At 45.4% G+C, this 25,683-nt stretch overlaps 19 non-coding genes and 4 pseudogenes across 19 annotated transcripts; all 23 read left to right on the top strand.

Moving 5' to 3' along the window:
* The first annotated feature begins 3,759 nt into the window (after positions 1–3,759).
* LOC140548470 (U2 spliceosomal RNA) lies at positions 3,760–3,935 on the top strand (annotated as a pseudogene).
* A 418-nt stretch (positions 3,936–4,353) lies between these two features.
* LOC140548516 (U5 spliceosomal RNA) lies at positions 4,354–4,468 on the top strand. Its single transcript, XR_011978721.1, has one exon. It is a non-coding gene; the product is annotated as a U5 spliceosomal RNA (small nuclear RNA).
* A 5,877-nt stretch (positions 4,469–10,345) lies between these two features.
* Positions 10,346–10,521, top strand: LOC140548469 (U2 spliceosomal RNA; annotated as a pseudogene).
* A 410-nt stretch (positions 10,522–10,931) lies between these two features.
* On the top strand, positions 10,932–11,046 carry LOC140548515 (U5 spliceosomal RNA). Its single transcript, XR_011978720.1, has one exon. It is a non-coding gene; the product is annotated as a U5 spliceosomal RNA (small nuclear RNA).
* A 214-nt stretch (positions 11,047–11,260) lies between these two features.
* On the top strand, positions 11,261–11,451 carry LOC140548419 (U2 spliceosomal RNA). Its single transcript, XR_011978671.1, has one exon. It is a non-coding gene; the product is annotated as a U2 spliceosomal RNA (small nuclear RNA).
* Positions 11,452–11,860: 409 nt separating this feature from the next.
* LOC140548514 (U5 spliceosomal RNA) lies at positions 11,861–11,975 on the top strand. The gene has a single exon (XR_011978719.1). It is a non-coding gene; the product is annotated as a U5 spliceosomal RNA (small nuclear RNA).
* A 214-nt stretch (positions 11,976–12,189) lies between these two features.
* LOC140548406 (U2 spliceosomal RNA) lies at positions 12,190–12,380 on the top strand. The gene has a single exon (XR_011978660.1). It is a non-coding gene; the product is annotated as a U2 spliceosomal RNA (small nuclear RNA).
* A 407-nt stretch (positions 12,381–12,787) lies between these two features.
* On the top strand, positions 12,788–12,902 carry LOC140548512 (U5 spliceosomal RNA). The gene has a single exon (XR_011978718.1). It is a non-coding gene; the product is annotated as a U5 spliceosomal RNA (small nuclear RNA).
* Positions 12,903–13,116: 214 nt separating this feature from the next.
* Positions 13,117–13,307, top strand: LOC140548395 (U2 spliceosomal RNA). Its single transcript, XR_011978649.1, has one exon. It is a non-coding gene; the product is annotated as a U2 spliceosomal RNA (small nuclear RNA).
* Positions 13,308–13,718: 411 nt separating this feature from the next.
* Positions 13,719–13,833, top strand: LOC140548511 (U5 spliceosomal RNA). The gene has a single exon (XR_011978717.1). It is a non-coding gene; the product is annotated as a U5 spliceosomal RNA (small nuclear RNA).
* A 214-nt stretch (positions 13,834–14,047) lies between these two features.
* On the top strand, positions 14,048–14,238 carry LOC140548384 (U2 spliceosomal RNA). Its single transcript, XR_011978638.1, has one exon. It is a non-coding gene; the product is annotated as a U2 spliceosomal RNA (small nuclear RNA).
* A 411-nt stretch (positions 14,239–14,649) lies between these two features.
* Positions 14,650–14,764, top strand: LOC140548509 (U5 spliceosomal RNA). The gene has a single exon (XR_011978715.1). It is a non-coding gene; the product is annotated as a U5 spliceosomal RNA (small nuclear RNA).
* Positions 14,765–20,620: 5,856 nt separating this feature from the next.
* Positions 20,621–20,798, top strand: LOC140548442 (U2 spliceosomal RNA; annotated as a pseudogene).
* Positions 20,799–21,211: 413 nt separating this feature from the next.
* Positions 21,212–21,326, top strand: LOC140548716 (U5 spliceosomal RNA). The gene has a single exon (XR_011978913.1). It is a non-coding gene; the product is annotated as a U5 spliceosomal RNA (small nuclear RNA).
* A 214-nt stretch (positions 21,327–21,540) lies between these two features.
* On the top strand, positions 21,541–21,731 carry LOC140548373 (U2 spliceosomal RNA). The gene has a single exon (XR_011978627.1). It is a non-coding gene; the product is annotated as a U2 spliceosomal RNA (small nuclear RNA).
* Positions 21,732–22,140: 409 nt separating this feature from the next.
* On the top strand, positions 22,141–22,255 carry LOC140548508 (U5 spliceosomal RNA). Its single transcript, XR_011978714.1, has one exon. It is a non-coding gene; the product is annotated as a U5 spliceosomal RNA (small nuclear RNA).
* A 214-nt stretch (positions 22,256–22,469) lies between these two features.
* On the top strand, positions 22,470–22,660 carry LOC140548361 (U2 spliceosomal RNA). The gene has a single exon (XR_011978616.1). It is a non-coding gene; the product is annotated as a U2 spliceosomal RNA (small nuclear RNA).
* A 418-nt stretch (positions 22,661–23,078) lies between these two features.
* Positions 23,079–23,193, top strand: LOC140548507 (U5 spliceosomal RNA). Its single transcript, XR_011978713.1, has one exon. It is a non-coding gene; the product is annotated as a U5 spliceosomal RNA (small nuclear RNA).
* Positions 23,194–23,407: 214 nt separating this feature from the next.
* LOC140548350 (U2 spliceosomal RNA) lies at positions 23,408–23,598 on the top strand. The gene has a single exon (XR_011978605.1). It is a non-coding gene; the product is annotated as a U2 spliceosomal RNA (small nuclear RNA).
* A 409-nt stretch (positions 23,599–24,007) lies between these two features.
* LOC140548506 (U5 spliceosomal RNA) lies at positions 24,008–24,122 on the top strand. Its single transcript, XR_011978712.1, has one exon. It is a non-coding gene; the product is annotated as a U5 spliceosomal RNA (small nuclear RNA).
* Positions 24,123–24,336: 214 nt separating this feature from the next.
* LOC140548339 (U2 spliceosomal RNA) lies at positions 24,337–24,527 on the top strand. Its single transcript, XR_011978594.1, has one exon. It is a non-coding gene; the product is annotated as a U2 spliceosomal RNA (small nuclear RNA).
* A 415-nt stretch (positions 24,528–24,942) lies between these two features.
* LOC140548505 (U5 spliceosomal RNA) lies at positions 24,943–25,057 on the top strand. Its single transcript, XR_011978711.1, has one exon. It is a non-coding gene; the product is annotated as a U5 spliceosomal RNA (small nuclear RNA).
* A 214-nt stretch (positions 25,058–25,271) lies between these two features.
* Positions 25,272–25,367, top strand: LOC140548482 (U2 spliceosomal RNA; annotated as a pseudogene).
* Positions 25,368–25,683: the final 316 nt, after the last annotated feature.

The raw sequence follows: 25,683 nt of genomic DNA, 5'->3' as shown, positions 1-25,683 counted from the left end.
CGGTTCACACTACAACAGAGCCGACGGTGTTGCTATTTTAATAAAGAACCCTCACATCTTGGTGAAGGGCAGCACTGTGGTGAGGGATGGACGGGCTCTTTTAGTAAATTTGACTTTTTTAGGAAGGGATTTTAACATTCTTAACGTGTACGGTTTTAACGACAAAAATGACAGGTATAAACTTTTAGAAGACCTGCAGCCCCACATGCTGGGGAGGGTGCCATTAGTAGTGGGAGGGGATTTTAATTGCGTTTTATCAAGAAAAGATAGGAAAAGAGTAGGGGATGATTTTAAACTAGACAAGACATCAGTTTTATTGCAGGGTTTAGTTAAGGATTTTAAGCTAGTCGACTGTTATAGAAAAATGCATCCAGAGGAGGAGGGCTTCACCTGGTTCAGTGGTGATTGCGCCCGAGCCTCCCGCATCGACTACATTTTCACAAGAGACTGCCCGCCGACTGATGCTACATTGACCCCCCTCTGTTTTTCTGATCACCTCATGCTATTGTGCACCCTGTCTCTCCCCACCGGTGTGACTGTAGGGGGAGGGCTGTGGAGACTGAACTGCTCCCTGTTACAAGAGGAAGAAATAGTTAAGAGCTACAGGGAGCAGTACAGTCTCTGGCAGACCCTCCAAGACTGTTTTGATTCACGGGCACAGTGGTGGGAAATGGTAAAACAAAGGACAAAGACGTTTTTTAAAAAGATAGGAAGATTAAAAAAGAATAAAGAGAGACGACGCATGATGGGGCTGCAAAAAAGACTACAACGATATTTTAACCTTTTAAATAAAGGCATTGATTTTAGTGAAGAAATAAAGGATCTTAAAAGGGAAATGTCGGTTTTAAATGAAATAAAAAGTAAAGGAACAATTTTAAGAAGTAAAGAAAAAGAGGTCGAAGAAGGTGAGAAATGCACACGCTACTTTTTTAAGAAAATTTTATCTAGGGGGGGAGGGATTACAAAAATTACAAAAGATGGGAGGGAACAAATAAATACAGAGGGGATTTTAAAAGAAGTTGAATGTTTTTATCAAGAACTTTATGAAGAGAAAAGTGTGCAAAATAAAACGATGGAAGAGGTTTTAAATTTTCTAGAAAAACAAATAGAAAGTCAGGATGTTTTAACAAGAAATTTTACAGGAGAGGAAATTTTAAAATGTCTTAAAGGTTTTAAAAAGTGTAAGACTCCGGGAGAGGATGGACTCCCCGTGGAATTTTATTTGACCTTTTGGGACATTTTATCAACGGACATTCTGACTGTTTTTAATGAATTCGAAACTTTTGACCGACTTCCAGACAGTTTTAGGTCAGGGATAGTTACTTTACTTTTCAAAAAAGGAGACAAGACCGACTTAAAAAACTGGAGACCAATAACCCTTTTAAATGTTGATTGTAAACTTTTTAGTAAACTTTTATCTAGACGCATGTCGACTGTTTTAGAGGACGTGATCCACCCGGATCAAGCCTGCGCCGTGCCAGGAAGGAGGATCACCGACAGCCTAGTGTTGGTCAGAGACGCCATCTGTTTTGCGAGAGACAGAAACATTCGGCTCATAGTCCTAAATTTAGACTTTGAAAAAGCCTTCGATCGGGTCTCGCACCAGTACCTGCTCCAGGTACTGCAAAAAATGGGTTTCCCCGGGAGGTTTTTAAAGTGGGTGGGTCTGCTTTACACAGATATAAGCAGTCAAATCTTGGTAAACGGGCACCTCACAAAGGCGATCAGAGTTCGCTCTGGCGTCCGCCAAGGGTGTTCGTTATCCCCGCTCCTGTACGTTGCGTGCATTGAGCCACTGGCGCAGATCTTGAGAAAGGACAAATGGATCAAAGGACTGGACTTGCCAGGCGGACTGACGGCGACCTGTACTTTGTATATGGACGACGTCACGCTTTTATGTTCCGACGTTTTATCGGTCCAAAGAGCACTGGACTTGACTGACTGGTATGGAAGGGCCTCGGGCGCTAAGCTCAATAGGAGCAAGTCCGAGGCCCAGCTCTTTGGACCTTGGGGAAACATAGGCGCTGACCTGGATTTGGATTTTAAAGAAAAAGATATAAAAATTTTAGGAATTAAATTTGACGAAGAGGGTGGCGGACGGGGCAACTGGACTGACTCTCTAGGGAAAGTCAGGCAACGGTTGGGTTTCTGGGGACTAAGACAGCTGACGATAGAGGGCAAGGTTTTAATAATCAAAGCTGTTATTTTACCTTTGCTTTTACTGTTGTGTTCTGTTTTTAGTCCCCCAAAGTTTTTTCTTTTAGGATTGGAGAGAGCTGTGTTTTATTTCCTGTGGGGGTCCAAGTGGGAGAGGCTGAGGAGGGCGGTGATGAAGAAGAGAAAGGAGAATGGAGGAAAAGGGCTCCCAGACCCCCACCTGTTTTTAGGAAGCAAGTTCGCTGCTTTACACATAAAGTATGCGACGAACCCCTCCAGAGACAACAAGACCGCCGCTATGGCAAAGTTCTGGATGGGGTCGTACTTGCGTAGCTTAAAGATTTTACAATTGGATTTAAGAACACCAGTCTCTTTTAATCTTTCTAAAGAATATGATTTTATTAGAAAGTTTTTAAGAAAATATGATTTAGAGAAAGAAGATTTTACTGTTTTAACTAACGCGAAATCTCTTGTCTCTCTTGTGCAGGACCGGGAAGAGGTGAGCCCAGTTCCAGGCCTCACACTAAGTGAGGCCAAGGCAGTTTGGAGGAACGCAGCCCACCCCGCTCTCCAGAACAAGCACAAAGACCTGTCGTGGATGGCGGCCCATGAGATCCTCCCGGTCAGGGCCGTGATGCACTCCCGGGGAATGGCATCCAACCCCACGTGCCCACGGCCGGGGTGTGGCGAACCAGAGACCGTGAGGCACGTGCTCTGGGAGTGCAGTGTGGCGAGGGACCTGTGGGCCATAACCGGTCCCCTGCAATGCCCGAGCCTGCCAGCAGGGGAGGTCCAGCCGTCTGTTTACCGGCTAGCGGTAAACGGGGTGGGCCAGGGCATAGACCGACTACCAGCTGCAGAATTCACGGCGCTCTGGCTCACCCTTAACGGCGTGAAGGCCGCCCTGTGGACCTCCCGCAACCTGCTGGTGGGGAAGCGAGTGACGGTGCCCCTGCACGCTCTATCTGCGCTGGTCACATCATCGCTGCAGGGGACACCGCACGCCGACATTCGGAGGAGGGGACCGGGGTCACACGCAGGGGGGTCCAGACCACCACGGTCACTGGCTCCCGTAGATGCACCCGGCAAGACCGCAACCAAGAAAGGAGCAGCGGGCACAGGGGAGGATCTCCGCTGAGCCCCGACACTGAAGAATCGCGACTTCTGGGGAGCGAGGTGGTGCCAGCTTGATAGTGGCTCACCCCGGTCCTGCACAAAGAGACTGTTTTAGTAAAGACTTTTAAACTGAACTGATTTTACTGAATGAATATTTATTTGTTTATTTATTTATTTATTGAATATTTATTGTCTTATTTATTCCATTTATTTATTGAAACTTGTATAAGCTTTTATTGTAATTGTATTTCACTTTTTAAAGAAAACCTAACTGGACTTTTACACACACACACACACACACGAAAGCTTTTATGGAATGTTTTTACTGATCTCTGCTCTTAACTGACTTTTATGTGTAAAAATGATCTTATGTGTGTATTGGTTTTATAAAATGATTTATTAAGATGAAATATGATTGTAAAAAGAAAAAGCTTTTAAAAATGTTGTGAAATGAATGAAATGGAAATGTACTGAAATTGTGACAATAAAACTTTTTTCGAAAGAAAAAATCTGTTCTTATCAGTTTAATATCTGATACGTCCTCTATATGAGGACTATATATTAAATTGATTTTTGGAACAGGGGGCTGGAAGAGGAGCTTGCTCCTTCCGCTCCACGCATCGACCTGGTATTGCAGTACCTCCAGGAACGGTGCACCTCCTTCAAACAGTAAAAAGAAAGCTGAAGTAATGTGACCGAGTCTGTGGGGGAGGTGTTCTTTTCGAGTGCTTTTGGTTTTCCCTCCGTTTTTGTTCTTTTTTTTTTTTTTTTTTTTTTTTTTTTTTTTTTTTTTCTCTCTCTCTCTCTCTCTCTCTCTCTCTCTCTCTCTCTCTCCTTCTTCTTCTTCTTCTTCGGACTTTGTCTGTGTCTGTGGAGATGAGCATCTACAACTGACGCATGCCTGTTGCCTTGTGTTTCTTATTTCAGGTTAAAGTCAGCACGTGGCCAGCTTAATTTGAGGAGGAGCTGACAGGACAGGAGAAACAAGGAGGAGTTTGCTTCGCCTCTCAATCATCCCTGCCCTCCTCTAGCAACCTTGGCCCTCGGTGGGCGTCGAGAGGTCGGGGTGCTGTCAGGTATAGCTCGGGTTTCTCTTCATTCACGTATAAATCTTTCGCCTTTTACTAAAGATTTCCGTGGAGGGGAACGTTGACGAGTTTTGCCTATTTTTTGAAGGCTCCGCCTTGGCGGAGCTGCTTTTTCTCTCCAAGTTTGAAAGACAGATTCGTGCCTTCGGTCACTCGCTGGAGCTTGTGCAGGTGGGTGTGGTTAATTGAATTGTATTTATTTGTTGTTCTTTCTTTCTTTCTTTGCCTTTTTTCTTTTTCGTTTTTCTTGCAAAGTAGTCACCGTGTAGTAGCTAGTTACTAACCAAGGGGCGGTCCCGCACGGGGTGGCCTGTTCGGGTTATCGCTTCTCGGCCTTTTGGCTAAGACAGCGGTCGACTCTTTTGCGTCCCGAGATCCTGGCCTTTGTGACCTTGATCTTTAACGCAGAAGAGGAGATTGTACGGATCCCTGTTCTTGGTGGGTGAGTCTTGGACGGTAGACTCTGTCTTTCTGGTTCTGGGGCTCATTTTCAAGTTTCCAAAGGTAAGTACAATCTTTTTTTTCTCTTTTGCTGGTTTTAGTGGTTTTATCTATTTATTTGTATTTATTGTTTTAAGGGTTTTATCGGCCACCAGGTGCCTCCAAGCATGTCGGCTGTTCGTGCCGGCATGCGGAGGCACCATAGTGTGCGCCTTTTATTTCGAGAGGTAGATGGAAAGCTCCTGGGGATGTCTCGTTTGGACTTCTCCAGGAAGCTTGTCCAGAAAACTCTAAATTTTAAACCGACTGATCTGAACTGCCTGATGACTCTGCCTGGTAACAAGGGTTTTGACGTTAGCTTCTGCTCGGCTTCCCTTTTGAAAGATTTCTGGACTCGGATTGAAACTGTTAAAGACCAGTTCTCCATGTTCAAGGTGGAGAAACTTTCTGACAATTCCCACAAGGTGGTGATTGTCAGAATGTTTAATGAAACCGTGACTGGAGAAGACATTGTGACATGGCTGGCTAGATTCTGCACCGTTAAAAGCCCACCTGTTAAGGTTTTGGACGAGGACGGCATTTGGAACTGCTCGTGGCGAGTTCCCATTAAACAATGGGAAGACCCGAGCAGTTACCTAGGCCTGAGACAAATACCGTCCATGATAGTGTTGGGTGAAAATCGCGGTTACATCTATTATCAAGGGATGCCCAAACTGTGTCGCAAGTGCGGCAAGTTTGGACATCTTGCCGAAGTGTGTCAAGAAATTGTGTGTGGGAAGTGTAGAGAAATTGGGCACACTTTCGAGGAGTGTCCCAATGGCAGACGGTGTAATCTATGTGGAGAATCTTCCCATCTCTACAGAGATTGCCCCAAATCTTTTGCCAACAAGCTGAAGGCAAGCAAAATGGCCGCCAGGCAGCATGGTGAGGGGGAGAAAGAGAAGGAGAAGAAAATGGAGGAGGAGGGGGCGGTCCCTGGGGTTTTGGCGGGAGATTTGAATCCCCAGCCAGCCCCAGGGATTGGCCAAGAAACAGGGGGCGGAGCTAACGTCCAGACAGAGTCTGAGCAGGAACTGGAGGCCACCCCCTCCAAGCTGGTTCAGGAACAGGTTGGGCAGCAGCAGCAAGAGGAGGAAGAAAGCACTTCCTCCCTGATCACGGTGCCGGAGGTGAGTGTGGCCTCCAGTGGGAGTGGGTCTGACGGCTCGCTCCCCAATGCTCAGGTGGGCAAAAGGCCCGCGGGGTCTCCTCTGCCAGAACTGGCAGAGAAGAAACAGAAGGCAACACAGGATCCAGGCAGCTCCTCCTCGGAAGGTCTGGATCGTCTGTGGCCTGATGAGTCCCCTAATGAGGTGTCTTTTCTTCATTTTCAGTTAAAGACATCCACACCCAGGACTCTACAAGAGCTTCGCTCTGTAGGCCTGGAGGCTGGAGACACCGGCCAACCTCCTAACCCCAGAACAGTGGGGGTAAAAGAGGAGCAGGTGTCACAGGAAATTATGTGATTTTTAAAATGCCTTTTTAATCTTTTATTTATGTAGTCTTTTGTTTTATTTTCATGGTCTTTTAATTATATACCTGTCTTTTAAAACCTACACTGCTCATGGCTCTCACTATTTCAACTATCAATGTTAGGAGTGTGAGAGCCTCCACTAGAGCAGAGAGTGTCTTGTCCCTTTTAAAAGATATAAAGTCAGATGTGTTTTTACTACAAGAGTGTGCTTTACCGTTCCTGAAGACGTACAGAGATTGGGAGCAGCGCTGGGCTGCCGGTCCCTCTCTCTGGAGCGGGTCACACTACAATAGAGCCGACGGTGTTGCTATTTTAATAAAGAACCCTCACATCTTGGTGAAAGGCAGCACTGTGGTGAGGGATGGACGGGCTCTTTTAGTAAATTTGACTTTTTTAGGAAGGGATTTTAACATTCTTAACGTGTATGGTTTTAACGACAAAAATGACAGGTTTAAACTTTTAGAAGACCTGCAGCCCCACATGCTGGGGAGGGTACCTTTAGTAGTGGGAGGGGATTTTAATTGTGTTTTATCAAGAAAGGACAGAAAAAGAGTAGGGGATGATTTTAAATTAGACAAGACATCAGTTTTATTGCAGGGTTTAGTCAAGGATTTTAAATTAGTCGACAGTTTTAGAAAAATGCATCCAGAGGAGGAGGGCTTCACCTGGTTCAGTGGTGACTGCACCCGAGCCTCCCGCATCGACTACATTTTTACAAGAGACTGCCCGCCAACTGATGCAACATTGACCCCCCTCTGTTTTTCAGATCACCTCATGCTATCGTGCACCCTGTCTCTCCCCACCGGTGTGACTGTAGGGGGAGGGCTGTGGAGACTGAACTGCTCCCTGTTACAAGATGAAGAAATAGTTAAGAGCTACAGGGAGCAGTACAGCCTCTGGCAGACCCTCCAAGACTGTTTTGATTCACGGGCACAGTGGTGGGAAATGGTTAAACAAAGGACGAAAACGTTTTTTAAAAAGATAGGAAAAGAAAAAAAGAATAGAGAGAGACGACGCATGATGGGGCTGCAAAAAAGACTACAGAGATATTTTAACCTTTTAAACACAGGCATTGATTTTAGTGAAGAAATAAAAGAAGTTAAAAGGGAAATGTCAGTTTTAAACGAAATAAAAAGTAAAGGTACAATTTTAAGAAGTAAAGAAAAAGAGGTTGAAGAAGGAGAAAAATGCACACGTTACTTTTTTAAGAAAATTTTATCCAGGGGGGGAGGGATTACAAAAATAATAAAAGAAGGGAGGGAAGAAATAAAGACAGATGGGATTTTAAAAGAAGTGGAAAGTTTTTATGAAGATCTTTATAATGAGAAAAGTGTGCACACTAAAACTACGGAGGAAGTCTTAAACTTTTTAGAAAAACAAATAAAAAGTCAGGATGTTTTAACAATAAATTTTACAGGTGAGGAAATTTTAAAATGTCTTAAAGGTTTTAAAAAGTGTAAGACTCCGGGAGAGGATGGACTCCCCGTGGAATTTTATTTGACCTTTTGGGACATTTTAGCAACGGACATTCTGACTGTTTTTAATGAATTTGAAAAGTATGACCGACTCCCAGACAGTTTTAGATCAGGGATAGTTACCTTACTTTTTAAGAAAGGCGACAAGACTGACCTAAAAAATTGGAGACCTATTACCCTTTTAAATGTGGATTGTAAACTTTTTAGTAAACTTTTATCTAGACGTATGTCGACTGTTTTAGAGGACGTGATCCACCCGGATCAAGCCTGCGCCGTGCCAGGAAGGAGGATCACCGACAGCCTAGTGTTGGTCAGAGACGCCATCTGTTTTGCGAGAGACAGAAACATTCGGCTTATAGTCCTAAATTTAGACTTTGAAAAAGCCTTCGATCGGGTCTCGCACCAGTACCTGCTCCAGGTACTGCAAAAAATGGGTTTCCCCGGGAGGTTTTTAAAGTGGGTGGGTCTGCTTTACACAGACATAAGCAGTCGAATTCTGGTAAACGGGCACCTCACAAAGGCGATCAGAGTTCGCTCTGGCGTCCGCCAAGGGTGTTCGTTATCTCCGCTCCTGTACGTTGCGTGCATTGAGCCACTGGCGCAGATCTTGAGAAAGGATAAATGGATCAAAGGACTGGACTTGCCAGGCGGACTGACGGCGACCTGTACTTTGTACATGGACGACGTTACGCTTTTATGTTCCGACGTTTTATCGGTCCAAAGAGCACTGGACTTGACTGACTGGTATGGAAGGGCCTCGGGCGCTAAGCTCAATAGGAGCAAGTCCGAGGCCCAGCTCTTTGGACCTTGGGGAAACATAGGCGCTGACCTGGATTTGGATTTTAAAGACAAAGATATTAAAATTTTAGGTATTAAATTTGACAAAGAGGGTGGCGGACGGGGCAACTGGACTGACGCGCTAGGGAAAGTCAGGCAACGGTTGGGTTTTTGGGGACTAAGACAGCTGACGATAGAGGGCAAAGTTTTAATAATCAAAGCTGTCATTTTACCTTTGCTTTTACTGTTGTGTTCTGTTTTTAGTCCCCCAAAGTTTTTTCTTTTAGGATTGGAGAGAGCGGTGTTTTATTTTCTGTGGGGGTCCAAGTGGGAGAGGCTGAGGAGGGCGGTGGTGAAGAAGAGGAAGGAGAATGGAGGAAAAGGGCTCCCAGACCCCCACCTGTTTTTAGGAAGCAAGTTCGCTGCTTTACACATAAAGTATGCGACGAACCCCTCCAGAGACAACAAGACCGCCGCTATGGCAAAGTTCTGGATGGGGTCGTACTTGCGAAGTATAAAGATTTTACAAATTGATTTAAGAACACCCGTCTCTTTTAATCTTTCTAAAGAATATGATTTTATTAGAAAGTTTTTAAGAAAATATGATTTGGAAAAAGAAGATTTTACTGTTTTAACTAATGCAAAGTCTCTTGTCTCTCTTGTGCAGGACCGGGAAGAGGTGAGCCCAGTTCCCGGCCTCACACTAAGTGAGGCCAAGGCAGTTTGGAGGAACGCAGCCCACCCCGCTCTCCAGAATAAGCATAAAGATCTGTCGTGGATGGCGGCCCATGAGATCCTCCCGGTCAGGGCCGTGATGCACTCCCGGGGAATGGCATCCAACCCCACGTGCCCACGGCCTGGGTGTGGCGAACCAGAGACCGTGAGGCACGTGCTCTGGGAGTGCAGTGTGGCGAGGGACCTGTGGGCCATAACCGGTCCCCTGCAATGCCCGAGCCTGCCAGCAGGGGAGGTCCAGCCGTCTGTTTACCGGCTAGCGGTAAACGGGGTGGGCCAGGGCATAGACCGACTACCAGCTGCAGAATTCACAGCGCTCTGGCTCACCCTTAACGGCGTGAAGGCCGCCCTGTGGACCTCCCGCAACCTGCTGGTGGGGAAGCGAGTGACGGTGCCCCTGCACGCTCTATCTGCGCTGGTCACATCATCGCTGCAGGGGACACCGCACGCCGACATTCGGAGGAGGGGACCGGGGTCACACGCAGGGGGGTCCAGACCACCACGGTCACTGGCTCCCGTAGATGCACCCGGCAAGACCGCAACCAAGAAAGGAGCAGCGGGCACAGGGGAGGATCTCCGCTGAGCCCCGACACTGAAGAATCGCGACTTCTGGGGAGCGAGGTGGTGCCAGCTTGATAGTGGCTCACCCCGGTCCTGCACAAAGAGACTGTTTTAGTAAAGACTTTTAAACTGAACTGATTTTACTGAATGAATATTTATTTGTTTATTTATTTATTTATTGAATATTTATTGTCTTATTTATTCCATTTATTTATTGAAACTTGTATAAGCTTTTATTGTAATTGTATTTCACTTTTTAAAGAAAACCTAACTGGACTTTTACACACACACACACACGAAAGCTTTTATTGAATGTTTTTACTGATCTCTGCTCTTAACTGACTTTTATGTGTAAAAATGATCTTATGTGTGTATTGGTTTTATAAAATGATTTATTAAGATGAAATATGATTGTAAAAAGGAAAAGCTTTTAAAAATGTTGTGAAATGAATGAAATGGAAATGTACTGAAATTGTGACAATAAAACTTTTTTCGAAAGAAAAAATCTGTTCTTATCAGTTTAATATCTGATACGTCCTCTATATGAGGACTATATATTAAATTGATTTTTGGAACAGGGGGCTGGAAGAGGAGCTTGCTCCTTCCGCTCCACGCATCGACCTGGTATTGCAGTACCTCCAGGAACGGTGCACCTCCTTCAAACAGTAAAAAGAAAGCTGAAGTAATGTGACCGAGTCTGTGGGGGAGGTGTTCTTTTCGAGTGCTTTTGGTTTTCCCTCCGTTTTTGTTCTTTTTTTTTTTTTTTTTTTTTTTTTTTTTTTTTTTTCTTTCTCTCTCTCTCTCTCTCTCTCTCTCTCTCTCCTTCTTCTTCTTCTTCTTCGGACTTTGTCTGTGTCTGTGGAGATGAGCATCTACAACTGACGCATGCCTGTTGCCTTGTGTTTCTTATTTCAGGTTAAAGTCAGCACGTGGCCAGCTTAATTTGAGGAGGAGCTGACAGGACAGGAGAAACAAGGAGGAGTTTGCTTCGCCTCTCAATCATCCCTGCCCTCCTCTAGCAACCTTGGCCCTCGGTGGGCGTCGAGAGGTCGGGGTGCTGTCAGGTATAGCTCGGGTTTCTCTTCATTCACGTATAAATCTTTCGCCTTTTACTAAAGATTTCCGTGGAGGGGAACGTTGACGAGTTTTGCCTATTTTTTGAAGGCTCCGCCTTGGCGGAGCTGCTTTTTCTCTCCAAGTTTGAAAGACAGATTCGTGCCTTCGGTCACTCGCTGGAGCTTGTGCAGGTGGGTGTGGTTAATTGAATTGTATTTATTTGTTGTTCTTTCTTTCTTTCTTTGCCTTTTTTCTTTTTCGTTTTTCTTGCAAAGTAGTCACCGTGTAGTAGCTAGTTACTAACCAAGGGGCGGTCCCGCACGGGGTGGCCTGTTCGGGTTATCGCTTCTCGGCCTTTTGGCTAAGATCAAGTGTAGTATCTGTTCTTATCAGTTTAATATCTGATACGTCCTCTATATGAGGACTATATATTAAATTGATTTTTGGAACAGGGGGCTGGAAGAGGAGCTTGCTCCTTCCGCTCCACGCATCGACCTGGTATTGCAGTACCTCCAGGAACGGTGCACCTCCTTCAAACAGTAAAAAGAAAGCTGAAGTAATGTGACCGAGTCTGTGGGGGAGGTGTTCTTTTCGAGTGCTTTTGGTTTTCCCTCCGTTTTTGTTCTTTTTTTTTTTTTTTTTTTTTTTTTTTTTTTTTTTCTTTCTCTCTCTCTCTCTCTCTCTCTCTCTCTCTCCTTCTTCTTCTTCTTCTTCGGACTTTGTCTGTGTCTGTGGAGATGAGCATCTACAACTGACGCATGCCTGTTGCCTTGTGTTTCTTATTTCAGGTTAAAGTCAGCACGTGGCCAGCTTAATTTGAGGAGGAGCTGACAGGACAGGAGAAACAAGGAGGAGTTTGCTTCGCCTCTCAATCATCCCTGCCCTCCTCTAGCAACCTTGGCCCTCGGTGGGCGTCGAGAGGTCGGGGTGCTGTCAGGTATAGCTCGGGTTTCTCTTCATTCACGTATAAATCTTTCGCCTTTTACTAAAGATTTCCGTGGAGGGGAACGTTGACGAGTTTTGCCTATTTTTTGAAGGCTCCGCCTTGGCGGAGCTGCTTTTTCTCTCCAAGTTTGAAAGACAGATTCGTGCCTTCGGTCACTCGCTGGAGCTTGTGCAGGTGGGTGTGGTTAATTGAATTGTATTTATTTGTTGTTCTTTCTTTCTTTCTTTGCCTTTTTTCTTTTTCGTTTTTCTTGCAAAGTAGTCACCGTGTAGTAGCTAGTTACTAACCAAGGGGCGGTCCCGCACGGGGTGGCCTGTTCGGGTTATCGCTTCTCGGCCTTTTGGCTAAGATCAAGTGTAGTATCTGTTCTTATCAGTTTAATATCTGATACGTCCTCTATATGAGGACTATATATTAAATTGATTTTTGGAACAGGGGGCTGGAAGAGGAGCTTGCTCCTTCCGCTCCACGCATCGACCTGGTATTGCAGTACCTCCAGGAACGGTGCACCTCCTTCAAACAGTAAAAAGAAAGCTGAAGTAATGTGACCGAGTCTGTGGGGGAGGTGTTCTTTTCGAGTGCTTTTGGTTTTCCCTCCGTTTTTGTTCTTTTTTTTTTTTTTTTTTTTTTTTTTTTTTTTTTTCTTTCTCTCTCTCTCTCTCTCTCTCTCTCTCTCCTTCTTCTTCTTCTTCTTCGGACTTTGTCTGTGTCTGTGGAGATGAGCATCTACAACTGACGCATGCCTGTTGCCTTGTGTTTCTTATTTCAGGTTAAAGTCAGCACGTGGCCAGCTTAATTTGAGGAGGAGCTGACAGGACAGGAGAAACAAGGAGGAGTTTGCTTCGCCTCTCAATCATCCCTGCCCTCCTCTAGCAACCTTGGCCCTCGGTGGGCGTCGAGAGGTCGGGGTGCTGTCAGGTATAGCTCGGGTTTCTCTTCATTCACGTATAAATCTTTCGCCTTTTACTAAAGATTTCCGTGGAGGGGAACGTTGACGAGTTTTGCCTATTTTTTGAAGGCTCCGCCTTGGCGGAGCTGCTTTTTCTCTCCAAGTTTGAAAGACAGATTCGTGCCTTCGGTCACTCGCTGGAGCTTGTGCAGGTGGGTGTGGTTAATTGAATTGTATTTATTTGTTGTTCTTTCTTTCTTTCTTTGCCTTTTTTCTTTTTCGTTTTTCTTGCAAAGTAGTCACCGTGTAGTAGCTAGTTACTAACCAAGGGGCGGTCCCGCACGGGGTGGCCTGTTCGGGTTATCGCTTCTCGGCCTTTTGGCTAAGATCAAGTGTAGTATCTGTTCTTATCAGTTTAATATCTGATACGTCCTCTATATGAGGACTATATATTAAATTGATTTTTGGAACAGGGGGCTGGAAGAGGAGCTTGCTCCTTCCGCTCCACGCATCGACCTGGTATTGCAGTACCTCCAGGAACGGTGCACCTCCTTCAAACAGTAAAAAGAAAGCTGAAGTAATGTGACCGAGTCTGTGGGGGAGGTGTTCTTTTCGAGTGCTTTTGGTTTTCCCTCCGTTTTTGTTCTTTTTTTTTTTTTTTTTTTTTTTTTTTTTTTTTTTTTCTTTCTCTCTCTCTCTCTCTCTCTCTCTCTCTCTCCTTCTTCTTCTTCTTCTTCGGACTTTGTCTGTGTCTGTGGAGATGAGCATCTACAACTGACGCATGCCTGTTGCCTTGTGTTTCTTATTTCAGGTTAAAGTCAGCACGTGGCCAGCTTAATTTGAGGAGGAGCTGACAGGACAGGAGAAACAAGGAGGAGTTTGCTTCGCCTCTCAATCATCCCTGCCCTCCTCTAGCAACCTTGGCCCTTGGTGGGCGTCGAGAGGTCGGGGTGCTGTCAGGTATAGCTCGGGTTTCTCTTCATTCACGTATAAATCTTTCGCCTTTTACTAAAGATTTCCGTGGAGGGGAACGTTGACGAGTTTTGCCTATTTTTTGAAGGCTCCGCCTTGGCGGAGCTGCTTTTTCTCTCCAAGTTTGAAAGACAGATTCGTGCCTTCGGTCACTCGCTGGAGCTTGTGCAGGTGGGTGTGGTTAATTGAATTGTATTTATTTGTTGTTCTTTCTTTCTTTCTTTGCCTTTTTTCTTTTTCGTTTTTCTTGCAAAGTAGTCACCGTGTAGTAGCTAGTTACTAACCAAGGGGCGGTCCCGCACGGGGTGGCCTGTTCGGGTTATCGCTTCTCGGCCTTTTGGCTAAGATCAAGTGTAGTATCTGTTCTTATCAGTTTAATATCTGATACGTCCTCTATATGAGGACTATATATTAAATTGATTTTTGGAACAGGGGGCTGGAAGAGGAGCTTGCTCCTTCCGCTCCACGCATCGACCTGGTATTGCAGTACCTCCAGGAACGGTGCACCTCCTTCAAACAGTAAAAAGAAAGCTGAAGTAATGTGACCGAGTCTGTGGGGGAGGTGTTCTTTTCGAGTGCTTTTGGTTTTCCCTCCGTTTTTGTTCTTTTTTTTTTTTTTTTTTTTTTTTTTTTTTTTTTTTTCTTTCTCTCTCTCTCTCTCTCTCTCTCTCTCTCTCCTTCTTCTTCTTCTTCTTCGGACTTTGTCTGTGTCTGTGGAGATGAGCATCTACAACTGACGCATGCCTGTTGCCTTGTGTTTCTTATTTCAGGTTAAAGTCAGCACGTGGCCAGCTTAATTTGAGGAGGAGCTGACAGGACAGGAGAAACAAGGAGGAGTTTGCTTCGCCTCTCAATCATCCCTGCCCTCCTCTAGCAACCTTGGCCCTCGGTGGGCGTCGAGAGGTCGGGGTGCTGTCAGGTATAGCTCGGGTTTCTCTTCATTCACGTATAAATCTTTCGCCTTTTACTAAAGATTTCCGTGGAGGGGAACGTTGACGAGTTTTGCCTATTTTTTGAAGGCTCCGCCTTGGCGGAGCTGCTTTTTCTCTCCAAGTTTGAAAGACAGATTCGTGCCTTCGGTCACTCGCTGGAGCTTGTGCAGGTGGGTGTGGTTAATTGAATTGTATTTATTTGTTGTTCTTTCTTTCTTTCTTTGCCTTTTTTCTTTTTCGTTTTTCTTGCAAAGTAGTCACCGTGTAGTAGCTAGTTACTAACCAAGGGGCGGTCCCGCACGGGGTGGCCTGTTCGGGTTATCGCTTCTCGGCCTTTTGGCTAAGACAGCGGTCGACTCTTTTGCGTCCCGAGATCCTGGCCTTTGTGACCTTGATCTTTAGCGCAGGAGAGGAGATTGTACGGATCCCTGGCTTAGGTGGGTGAGTCTTGGACGGTAGACTCTGTCTTTCTGGTTCTGGGGCTCATTATCAAGCTGCAAGGTAAGTGCAATCTTTTATTTTTTCTTTGCTGGTTTTAGTGTTTTTACCTATTTATTTGTATTTATTGTTTTAAGAGTTTTATCGGCCACCAGGTGCCTCCAAGCATGTCGGCTGTTCGTGCCGGCATGCGGAGGCACCATAGCGTGCGCCTTTTATTTAGAGAGGAGAATGGAAGGCTCCTGGGGATGTCTCGGCTGGACTTCTCCAGGAAGCTTATCCAAAATACCCTCAATTTTAAACCGACGGAACTGAACTGCCTAATGACTCTGCCTGGTAACAAGGGATTTGACGTTAGCTTCTGCTCGGCTTCCCTGCTTAAAGATTTTTGGATTCGGCTTGAAAATGTTAAGGACCAGTTCTCCATGTTCAAGGTGGAGAAACTTTCTGACAATTCTCACAAGGTGGTGATTGTCAGAATGTTCAATGAAACTGTGACTGGAGAGGATATCGTTACATGGCTGGCGAGATTTTGCACGGTGAAAAGCCCACCTGTTAAGGTTTTGGATGAGGACGGCATTTGGAACTGCTCGTGGCGAATTCCCATTAAACAATGGGAAGACCCGAGCAGTTACCTTGGCCTGAGACAAATACCGTCTATGATAGTGTTGGGAGAAAACCGAGGCTACATTTACTATCAAGGAATGCCCAAACTGTGTCGCAAGTGCGGCAAGTTTGGGCATCTAGCCGAAGCGTGTCAGGAAATCGTGTGTGGGAAGTGTCGAGAAATTGGGCACACTTTTGAGGAGTGTACCAATGGCAGACGGTGCAATCTTTGTGGAGAATCTTCCCATCTCTACAGAGATTGCCCCAAATCTTTTGCCAACAAGTTAAAAGCTAGCAAAATGGCTGCCAGGCAGCATGGCCAGGAGGTGAAGGAGAAGGAGAAAGAAGGGGAGGAGGAGGGGGCGGTCCCTGGGGTTTTGGCGGGAGATTTGAATCCCCAGCCTGCCCCAGGGATTGGCCATGAAAAAGAGGGCGGAGCTAACAACCAGGCAGAGTCTGAGCAGGAACTGGAGGCCACCCCCTCCAAGCAAGTACAGGAACAAGTTGTGCAGCAGCAGCAAGAGGAGGAAGAAAGCACTTCCTCCCTAATTACGGTGCCGGAGGTGAGTGTGGCCTCCAGTGGGAGTGGGTCTGATGGCTCGCTCCCCAATGCTCAAGTGGGCAAAAGGCCCGCGGGGTCTCCTCTGCCAGAACTGGCAGAGAAGAAACAGAAGGCAACACAGGATCCAGGCAGTTCCTCCTCGGAAGGTCTGGATCGTCTGTGGCCTGATGAATCCCCCAATGAGGTGTCTTTCTTACACTTTCAGTTAAAGACATCTACGCCCAGGACTCTACAAGAGCTTCGCTCTGTAGGCCTGGAGGCTGGAGACACCGGCCAACCTCCTAACCCCAGAACAGTGGGGGTAAAAGAGGAGCAGGTGTCACAAGAAATATTGTGATTTTTAAAATGCCTTTTTAATCTTTTATTTGTGTAGTCTTTTTGTTTTATTTTCATGGTCTTTTAATTATATACCTGTCTTTTAAAACCTACACTGCTCATGGCTCTCACTATTTCAACTATTAATGTTAGGAGTGTGAGAGCCTCCACTAGAGCAGAGAGTGTCTTGTCCCTTTTAAAAGATATAAAGTCAGATGTGTTTTTACTACAAGAGTGTGCTTTACCGTTCCTGAAGACGTACAGAGATTGGGAGCAGCGCTGGGCTGCCGGTCCCTCTCTCTGGAGCGGTTCACACTACAACAGAGCCGACGGTGTTGCAATTTTAATAAAGAACCCTCACATCCTGGTGAAGGGCAGCACTGTGGTGAGGGATGGACGGGCTCTTTTAGTAAATTTGACTTTTTTAGGAAGGGATTTTAACATTCTTAATGTGTATGGTTTTAATGATAAAAATGATAGGTATAAACTTTTAGAAGACCTGCAGCCCCACATGCTGGGGAGGGCACCTTTAGTAGTGGGAGGGGATTTTAATTGTGTTTTATCAAGAAAGGATAGGAAAAGAGTAGGGGAGGATTTTAAGTTAGACAAGACGTCAGTTTTATTGCAGGGCTTAGTTAAAGATTTTAAATTAGTCGACTGCTTTAAAAAAATGCATCCAGAGGAGGAGGGCTTCACCTGGTTCAGTGGTGACTGCGCCCGAGCCTCCCGCATCGACTATATTTTTACAAGAGACTGCCCGCCAACTGATGCAACATTGACCCCCCTCTGTTTTTCAGATCACCTCATGCTATCGTGCACCCTGTCTCTCCCCACCGGTGTGACTGTAGGTGGAGGGCTGTGGAGACTGAACTGCTCCCTGTTACAAGATGAAGAAATAGTTAAGAGCTACAGGGAGCAGTACAGTCTCTGGCAGACCCTCCAAGACTGTTTTGATTCACGGGCACAGTGGTGGGAAATGGTAAAACAAAGGACGAAAACATTTTTTAAAAAGATAGGGAAAGAAAAAAAGAATAAAGAGAGACGACGCATGATGGGGCTGCAAAAAAGACTACAAAGATATTTTAACCTTTTAAACCAAGGCATTGATTTTAGTGAAGAAATAAAAGAAGTAAAAAGGGAAATGTCGGTTTTAAACGAAATAAAAAGTAAAGGAACAATTTTAAGAAGTAAAGAAAAAGAGGTCGAAGAAGGTGAGAAATGCACACGATACTTTTTTAAGAAAATTTTATCTAGGGGGGGAGGGATCACAAAAATAACAAAAGAGGGGAGGGAAGAAATAAAGACAGAGGGGATTTTAAAAGAAATTGAATGTTTTTACGAAGATCTTTATAATGAAAAACGTGTGCAAAATAAAACGATGGAAGAGGTTTTAAACTTTTTAGAAAAACAAATAAAGTGTCAGGATGTTTTAACAGGAAATTTTACAGGTGAGGAAACTTTAAAATGTCTTAAAGGTTTTAAAAAGGGTAAGACTTCGGGAGAGGATGGACTCCCCGTGGAATTTTATTTGACCTTTTGGGACATTTTATCAACGGACATCCTGACTGTTTTTAATGAATTTGAAAAGTTTGACCGACTTCCAGACAGTTTTAGAGTAGGGATAGTCACTTTACTTTTTAAGAAAGGCGACAAGACCGACCTAAAAAACTGGAGACCGATTACCCTTTTAAATTTTGATTGTAAACTTTTTAGTAAACTTTTATCTAGACGTATGTCGACTGTTTTAGAGGACGTGATCCACCCGGATCAAGCCTGCGCCGTGCCAGGAAGGAGGATCACCGACAGCCTAGTGTTGGTCAGAGACGCCATCTGTTTTGCGAGAGACAGAAACATTCGGCTCATAGTCCTAAATTTAGACTTTGAAAAAGCCTTCGATCGGGTCTCGCACCAGTACCTGCTCCAGGTACTGCAAAAAATGGGTTTCCCTGGGAGGTTTTTAAAGTGGGTGGGCCTGCTTTACACAGATATAAGCAGTCGAATTCTGGTAAACGGGCACCTCACAAAGGCGATCAGAGTTCGCTCTGGCGTCCGCCAAGGGTGTTCGTTATCTCCGCTCCTGTACGTTGCATGCATTGAGCCACTGGCGCAGATCTTGAGAAAGGACAAATGGATCAAAGGACTGGACTTGCCAGGCGGACTGACGGCGACCTGTACTTTGTACATGGACGACGTTACGCTTTTATGTTCCGACGTTTTATCGGTCCAAAGAGCACTGGACTTGACTGACTGGTATGGAAGGGCCTCGGGCGCTAAGCTCAATAGGAGCAAGTCCGAGGCCCAGCTCTTTGGACCCTGGGGAAACATAGGCGCCGACTTGGATTTGGATTTTAAAGACAAAGATATCAAAATTTTAGGAATCAAATTTGACGAAGAGGGTGGCGGACGGGGAAACTGGACTGACGCGTTAGGGAAAGTCAGGCAACGTTTGGGTTTCTGGGGACTAAGACAGCTGACGATAGAGGGCAAGGTTTTAATAATCAAAGCTGTTATTTTACCTTTGCTTTTACTGTTGTGTTCTGTTTTTAGTCCCCCAAAGTTTTTTCTTTTAGGATTGGAGAGAGCTGTGTTTTATTTCCTGTGGGGGTCCAAGTGGGAGAGGCTGAGGAGGGCGGTGATGAAGAAGAGAAAGGAGAATGGAGGAAAAGGGCTCCCAGACCCCCACCTGTTTTTAGGAAGCAAGTTCGCTGCTTTACACATAAAGTATGCGACGAATCCCTCCAGAGACAACAAGACCGCCGCTATGGCAAAGTTCTGGATGGGGTCGTACTTGCGTAGCTTAAAGATTTTACAATTGGATTTAAGAACACCAGTCTCTTTTAATCTTTCTAAAGAATATGATTTTATTAGAAAGTTTTTAAGAAAATATGATTTAGAGAAAGAAGATTTTACTGTTTTAACTAACGCGAAATCTCTTGTCTCTCTTGTGCAGGACCGGGAAGAGGTGAGCCCAGTTCCAGGCCTCACACTAAGTGAGGCCAAGGCAGTTTGGAGGAACGCAGCCCACCCCGCTCTCCAGAACAAGCACAAAGACCTGTCGTGGATGGCGGCCCATGAGATCCTCCCGGTCAGGGCCGTGATGCACTCCCGGGGAATGGCATCCAACCCCACGTGCCCACGGCCGGGGTGTGGCGAACCAGAGACCGTGAGGCACGTGCTCTGGGAGTGCAGTGTGGCGAGGGACCTGTGGGCCATAACCGGTCCCCTGCAATGCCCGAGCCTGCCAGCAGGGGAGGTCCAGCCGTCTGTTTACCGGCTAGCGGTAAACGGGGTGGGCCAGGGCATAGACCGACTACCAGCTGCAGAATTCACAGCGCTCTGGCTCACCCTTAACGGCGTGAAGGCCGCCCTGTGGACCTCCCGCAACCTGCTGGTGGGGAAGCGAGTGACGGTGCCCCTGCACGCTCTATCTGCGCTGGTCACATCATCGCTGCAGGGGACACCGCACGCCGACATTCGGAGGAGGGGACCGGGGTCACACGCAGGGGGGTCCAGACCACCACGGTCACTGGCTCCCGTAGATGCACCCGGCAAGACCGCAACCAAGAAAGGAGCAGCGGGCACAGGGGAGGATCTCCGCTGAGCCCCGACACTGAAGAATCGCGACTTCTGGGGAGCGAGGTGGTGCCAGCTTGATAGTGGCTCACCCCGGTCCTGCACAAAGAGACTGTTTTAGCAAAGACTTTTAAACTGAACTGATTTTATTTGTTGAATATTTATTTATTTATTGATTGATTATTTATTGTCTTATTTATTCCATTTATTTATTTGAACCGTGGATAAGCTTTTATTGTAATTGTATTTCACTTTTTAAAGACAACCAAACTGGACTTTTACACACACACACACACATGAAAGCTTTTATTGAATGTTTTTACTGATCTTCACTCTTAACTGACTTTTATGTGTAAAAAATGATTTTATGTGTGTATTATTTATTAAGATGAAATATGATTGTCAAAAGAAAAGCTTCAAAAATGTTGTGAAATGAATGAAATGGAAATTATTTGAAATTGTGACAATAAAACTTTTTTCGAAAGAAAAAAAATCTGTTCTTATCAGTTTAATATCTGATACGTCCTCTATATGAGGACTATATATTAAATTGATTTTTGGAACAGGGGGCTGGAAGAGGAGCTTGCTCCTTCTGCTCCACGCATCGACCTGGTATTGCAGTACCTCCAGGAACGGTGCACCTCCTTCAAACAGTAAAAAGAAAGCTGAAGTAATGTGACCGAGTCTGTGGGGGAGGTGTTCTTTTCGAGTGCTTTTGGTTTTCCCTCCGTTTTTGTTCTTTTTTTTTTTTTTTTTTTTTTTTTTTTTTTTTTTTTCTTTCTCTCTCTCTCTCTCTCTCTCTCTCTCTCTCTCCTTCTTCTTCTTCTTCTTCGGACTTTGTCTGTGTCTGTGGAGATGAGCATCTACAACTGACGCATGCCTGTTGCCTTGTGTTTCTTATTTCAGGTTAAAGTCAGCACGTGGCCAGCTTAATTTGAGGAGGAGCTGACAGGACAGGAGAAACAAGGAGGAGTTTGCTTCGCCTCTCAATCATCCCTGCCCTCCTCTAGCAACCTTGGCCCTCGGTGGGCGTCGAGAGGTCGGGGTGCTGTCAGGTATAGCTCGGGTTTCTCTTCATTCACGTATAAATCTTTCGCCTTTTACTAAAGATTTCCGTGGAGGGGAACGTTGACGAGTTTTGCCTATTTTTTGAAGACTCCGCCTTGGCGGAGCTGCTTTTTCTCTCCAAGTTTGAAAGACAGATTCGTGCCTTCGGTCACTCGCTGGAGCTTGTGCAGGTGGGTGTGGTTAATTGAATTGTATTTATTTGTTGTTCTTTCTTTCTTTCTTTGCCTTTTTTCTTTTTCGTTTTTCTTGCAAAGTAGTCACCGTGTAGTAGCTAGTTACTAACCAAGGGGCGGTCCCGCACGGGGTGGCCTGTTCGGGTTATCGCTTCTCGGCCTTTTGGCTAAGATCAAGTGTAGTATCTGTTCTTATCAGTTTAATATCTGATACGTCCTCTATATGAGGACTATATATTAAATTGATTTTTGGAACAGGGGGCTGGAAGAGGAGCTTGCTCCTTCCGCTCCACGCATCGACCTGGTATTGCAGTACCTCCAGGAACGGTGCACCTCCTTCAAACAGTAAAAAGAAAGCTGAAGTAATGTGACCGAGTCTGTGGGGGAGGTGTTCTTTTCGAGTGCTTTTGGTTTTCCCTCCGTTTTTGTTCTTTTTTTTTTTTTTTTTTTTTTTTTTTTTTTTTTTCTTTCTCTCTCTCTCTCTCTCTCTCTCTCTCTCTCCTTCTTCTTCTTCTTCTTCGGACTTTGTCTGTGTCTGTGGAGATGAGCATCTACAACTGACGCATGCCTGTTGCCTTGTGTTTCTTATTTCAGGTTAAAGTCAGCACGTGGCCAGCTTAATTTGAGGAGGAGCTGACAGGACAGGAGAAACAAGGAGGAGTTTGCTTCGCCTCTCAATCATCCCTGCCCTCCTCTAGCAACCTTGGCCCTCGGTGGGCGTCGAGAGGTCGGGGTGCTGTCAGGTATAGCTCGGGTTTCTCTTCATTCACGTATAAATCTTTCGCCTTTTACTAAAGATTTCCGTGGAGGGGAACGTTGACGAGTTTTGCCTATTTTTTGAAGGCTCCGCCTTGGCGGAGCTGCTTTTTCTCTCCAAGTTTGAAAGACAGATTCGTGCCTTCGGTCACTCGCTGGAGCTTGTGCAGGTGGGTGTGGTTAATTGAATTGTATTTATTTGTTGTTCTTTCTTTCTTTCTTTGCCTTTTTTCTTTTTCGTTTTTCTTGCAAAGTAGTCACCGTGTAGTAGCTAGTTACTAACCAAGGGGCGGTCCCGCACGGGGTGGCCTGTTCGGGTTATCGCTTCTCGGCCTTTTGGCTAAGATCAAGTGTAGTATCTGTTCTTATCAGTTTAATATCTGATACGTCCTCTATATGAGGACTATATATTAAATTGATTTTTGGAACAGGGGGCTGGAAGAGGAGCTTGCTCCTTCCGCTCCACGCATCGACCTGGTATTGCAGTACCTCCAGGAACGGTGCACCTCCTTCAAACAGTAAAAAGAAAGCTGAAGTAATGTGACCGAGTCTGTGGGGGAGGTGTTCTTTTCGAGTGCTTTTGGTTTTCCCTCCGTTTTTGTTCTTTTTTTTTTTTTTTTTTTTTTTTTTTTTTTTTTTTTTCTTTCTCTCTCTCTCTCTCTCTCTCTCTCTCTCTCTCTCTCCTTCTTCTTCTTCTTCTTCGGACTTTGTCTGTGTCTGTGGAGATGAGCATCTACAACTGACGCATGCCTGTTGCCTTGTGTTTCTTATTTCAGGTTAAAGTCAGCACGTGGCCAGCTTAATTTGAGGAGGAGCTGACAGGACAGGAGAAACAAGGAGGAGTTTGCTTCGCCTCTCAATCATCCCTGCCCTCCTCTAGCAACCTTGGCCCTCGGTGGGCGTCGAGAGGTCGGGGTGCTGTCAGGTATAGCTCGGGTTTCTCTTCATTCACGTATAAATCTTTCGCCTTTTACTAAAGATTTCCGTGGAGGGGAACGTTGACGAGTTTTGCCTATTTTTTGAAGGCTCCGCCTTGGCGGAGCTGCTTTTTCTCTCCAAGTTTGAAAGACAGATTCGTGCCTTCGGTCACTCGCTGGAGCTTGTGCAGGTGGGTGTGGTTAATTGAATTGTATTTATTTGTTGTTCTTTCTTTCTTTCTTTGCCTTTTTTCTTTTTCGTTTTTCTTGCAAAGTAGTCACCGTGTAGTAGCTAGTTACTAACCAAGGGGCGGTCCCGCACGGGGTGGCCTGTTCGGGTTATCGCTTCTCGGCCTTTTGGCTAAGATCAAGTGTAGTATCTGTTCTTATCAGTTTAATATCTGATACGTCCTCTATATGAGGACTATATATTAAATTGATTTTTGGAACAGGGGGCTGGAAGAGGAGCTTGCTCCTTCCGCTCCACGCATCGACCTGGTATTGCAGTACCTCCAGGAACGGTGCACCTCCTTCAAACAGTAAAAAGAAAGCTGAAGTAATGTGACCGAGTCTGTGGGGGAGGTGTTCTTTTCGAGTGCTTTTGGTTTTCCCTCCGTTTTTGTTCTTTTTTTTTTTTTTTTTTTTTTTTTTTTTTTTTTTCTTTCTCTCTCTCTCTCTCTCTCTCTCTCTCTCTCCTTCTTCTTCTTCTTCTTCGGACTTTGTCTGTGTCTGTGGAGATGAGCATCTACAACTGACGCATGCCTGTTGCCTTGTGTTTCTTATTTCAGGTTAAAGTCAGCACGTGGCCAGCTTAATTTGAGGAGGAGCTGACAGGACAGGAGAAACAAGGAGGAGTTTGCTTCGCCTCTCAATCATCCCTGCCCTCCTCTAGCAACCTTGGCCCTCGGTGGGCGTCGAGAGGTCGGGGTGCTGTCAGGTATAGCTCGGGTTTCTCTTCATTCACGTATAAATCTTTCGCCTTTTACTAAAGATTTCCGTGGAGGGGAACGTTGACGAGTTTTGCCTATTTTTTGAAGGCTCCGCCTTGGCGGAGCTGCTTTTTCTCTCCAAGTTTGAAAGACAGATTCGTGCCTTCGGTCACTCGCTGGAGCTTGTGCAGGTGGGTGTGGTTAATTGAATTGTATTTATTTGTTGTTCTTTCTTTCTTTCTTTGCCTTTTTTCTTTTTCGTTTTTCTTGCAAAGTAGTCACCGTGTAGTAGCTAGTTACTAACCAAGGGGCGGTCCCGCACGGGGTGGCCTGTTCGGGTTATCGCTTCTCGGCCTTTTGGCTAAGATCAAGTGTAGTATCTGTTCTTATCAGTTTAATATCTGATACGTCCTCTATATGAGGACTATATATTAAATTGATTTTTGGAACAGGGGGCTGGAAGAGGAGCTTGCTCCTTCCGCTCCACGCATCGACCTGGTATTGCAGTACCTCCAGGAACGGTGCACCTCCTTCAAACAGTAAAAAGAAAGCTGAAGTAATGTGACCGAGTCTGTGGGGGAGGTGTTCTTTTCGAGTGCTTTTGGTTTTCCCTCCGTTTTTGTTCTTTTTTTTTTTTTTTTTTTTTTTTTTTTTTTTTTTTTCTTTCTCTCTCTCTCTCTCTCTCTCTCTCTCTCTCTCTCCTTCTTCTTCTTCTTCTTCGGACTTTGTCTGTGTCTGTGGAGATGAGCATCTACAACTGACGCATGCCTGTTGCCTTGTGTTTCTTATTTCAGGTTAAAGTCAGCACGTGGCCAGCTTAATTTGAGGAGGAGCTGACAGGACAGGAGAAACAAGGAGGAGTTTGCTTCGCCTCTCAATCATCCTTGCCCTCCTCTAGCAACCTTGGCCCTCGGTGGGCGTCGAGAGGTCGGGGTGCTGTCAGGTATAGCTCGGGTTTCTCTTCATTCACGTATAAATCTTTCGCCTTTTACTAAAGATTTCCGTGGAGGGGAACGTTGACGAGTTTTGCCTATTTTTTGAAGGCTCCGCCTTGGCGGAGCTGCTTTTTCTCTCCAAGTTTGAAAGACAGATTCGTGCCTTCGGTCACTCGCTGGAGCTTGTGCAGGTGGGTGTGGTTAATTGAATTGTATTTATTTGTTGTTCTTTCTTTCTTTCTTTGCCTTTTTTCTTTTTCGTTTTTCTTGCAAAGTAGTCACCGTGTAGTAGCTAGTTACTAACCAAGGGGCGGTCCCGCACGGGGTGGCCTGTTCGGGTTATCGCTTCTCGGCCTTTTGGCTAAGATCAAGTGTAGTATCTGTTTCTTATCAGGATCGCTTCTCGGCCTTTTGGCTAAGACAGCGGTCGACTCTTTTGCGTTTCATGATCTTGGTCTTTGTGACCCTGGTCTCACCCGCAAGAGAGGAGATTGTACGGATCCCTAGGTTTTTGGTGCTGAGTCTTGGATGGTAGACTCTTTCGGTCTGGCGCTAGGGCTCATTATCAAGGTTCTAAGGTAAGTGCAATCTTTTTTTTCTTCTTTGCTGGTTTTAGTGTTTTTACTTATTTATTTGTATTTATTGTTTTAAGTGTTTTATTGGCCACCAGGTGCCTCCAAGCATGTCGGCTGTTCGTGCCGGCATGCGGAGGCACCATAGCGTGCGCCTTCTTTTTAGAGAAGTTGATGGTAA

The sequence above is a fragment of the Salminus brasiliensis genome, chromosome 25 (assembly GCF_030463535.1).
Source record: "Salminus brasiliensis chromosome 25, fSalBra1.hap2, whole genome shotgun sequence".
NCBI classification, from domain to species: Eukaryota; Metazoa; Chordata; class Actinopteri; order Characiformes; family Bryconidae; genus Salminus; species Salminus brasiliensis.
Note: the sequence above shows the minus strand (reverse complement) of the source record. Positions and strands in the feature narration are given on the sequence as shown.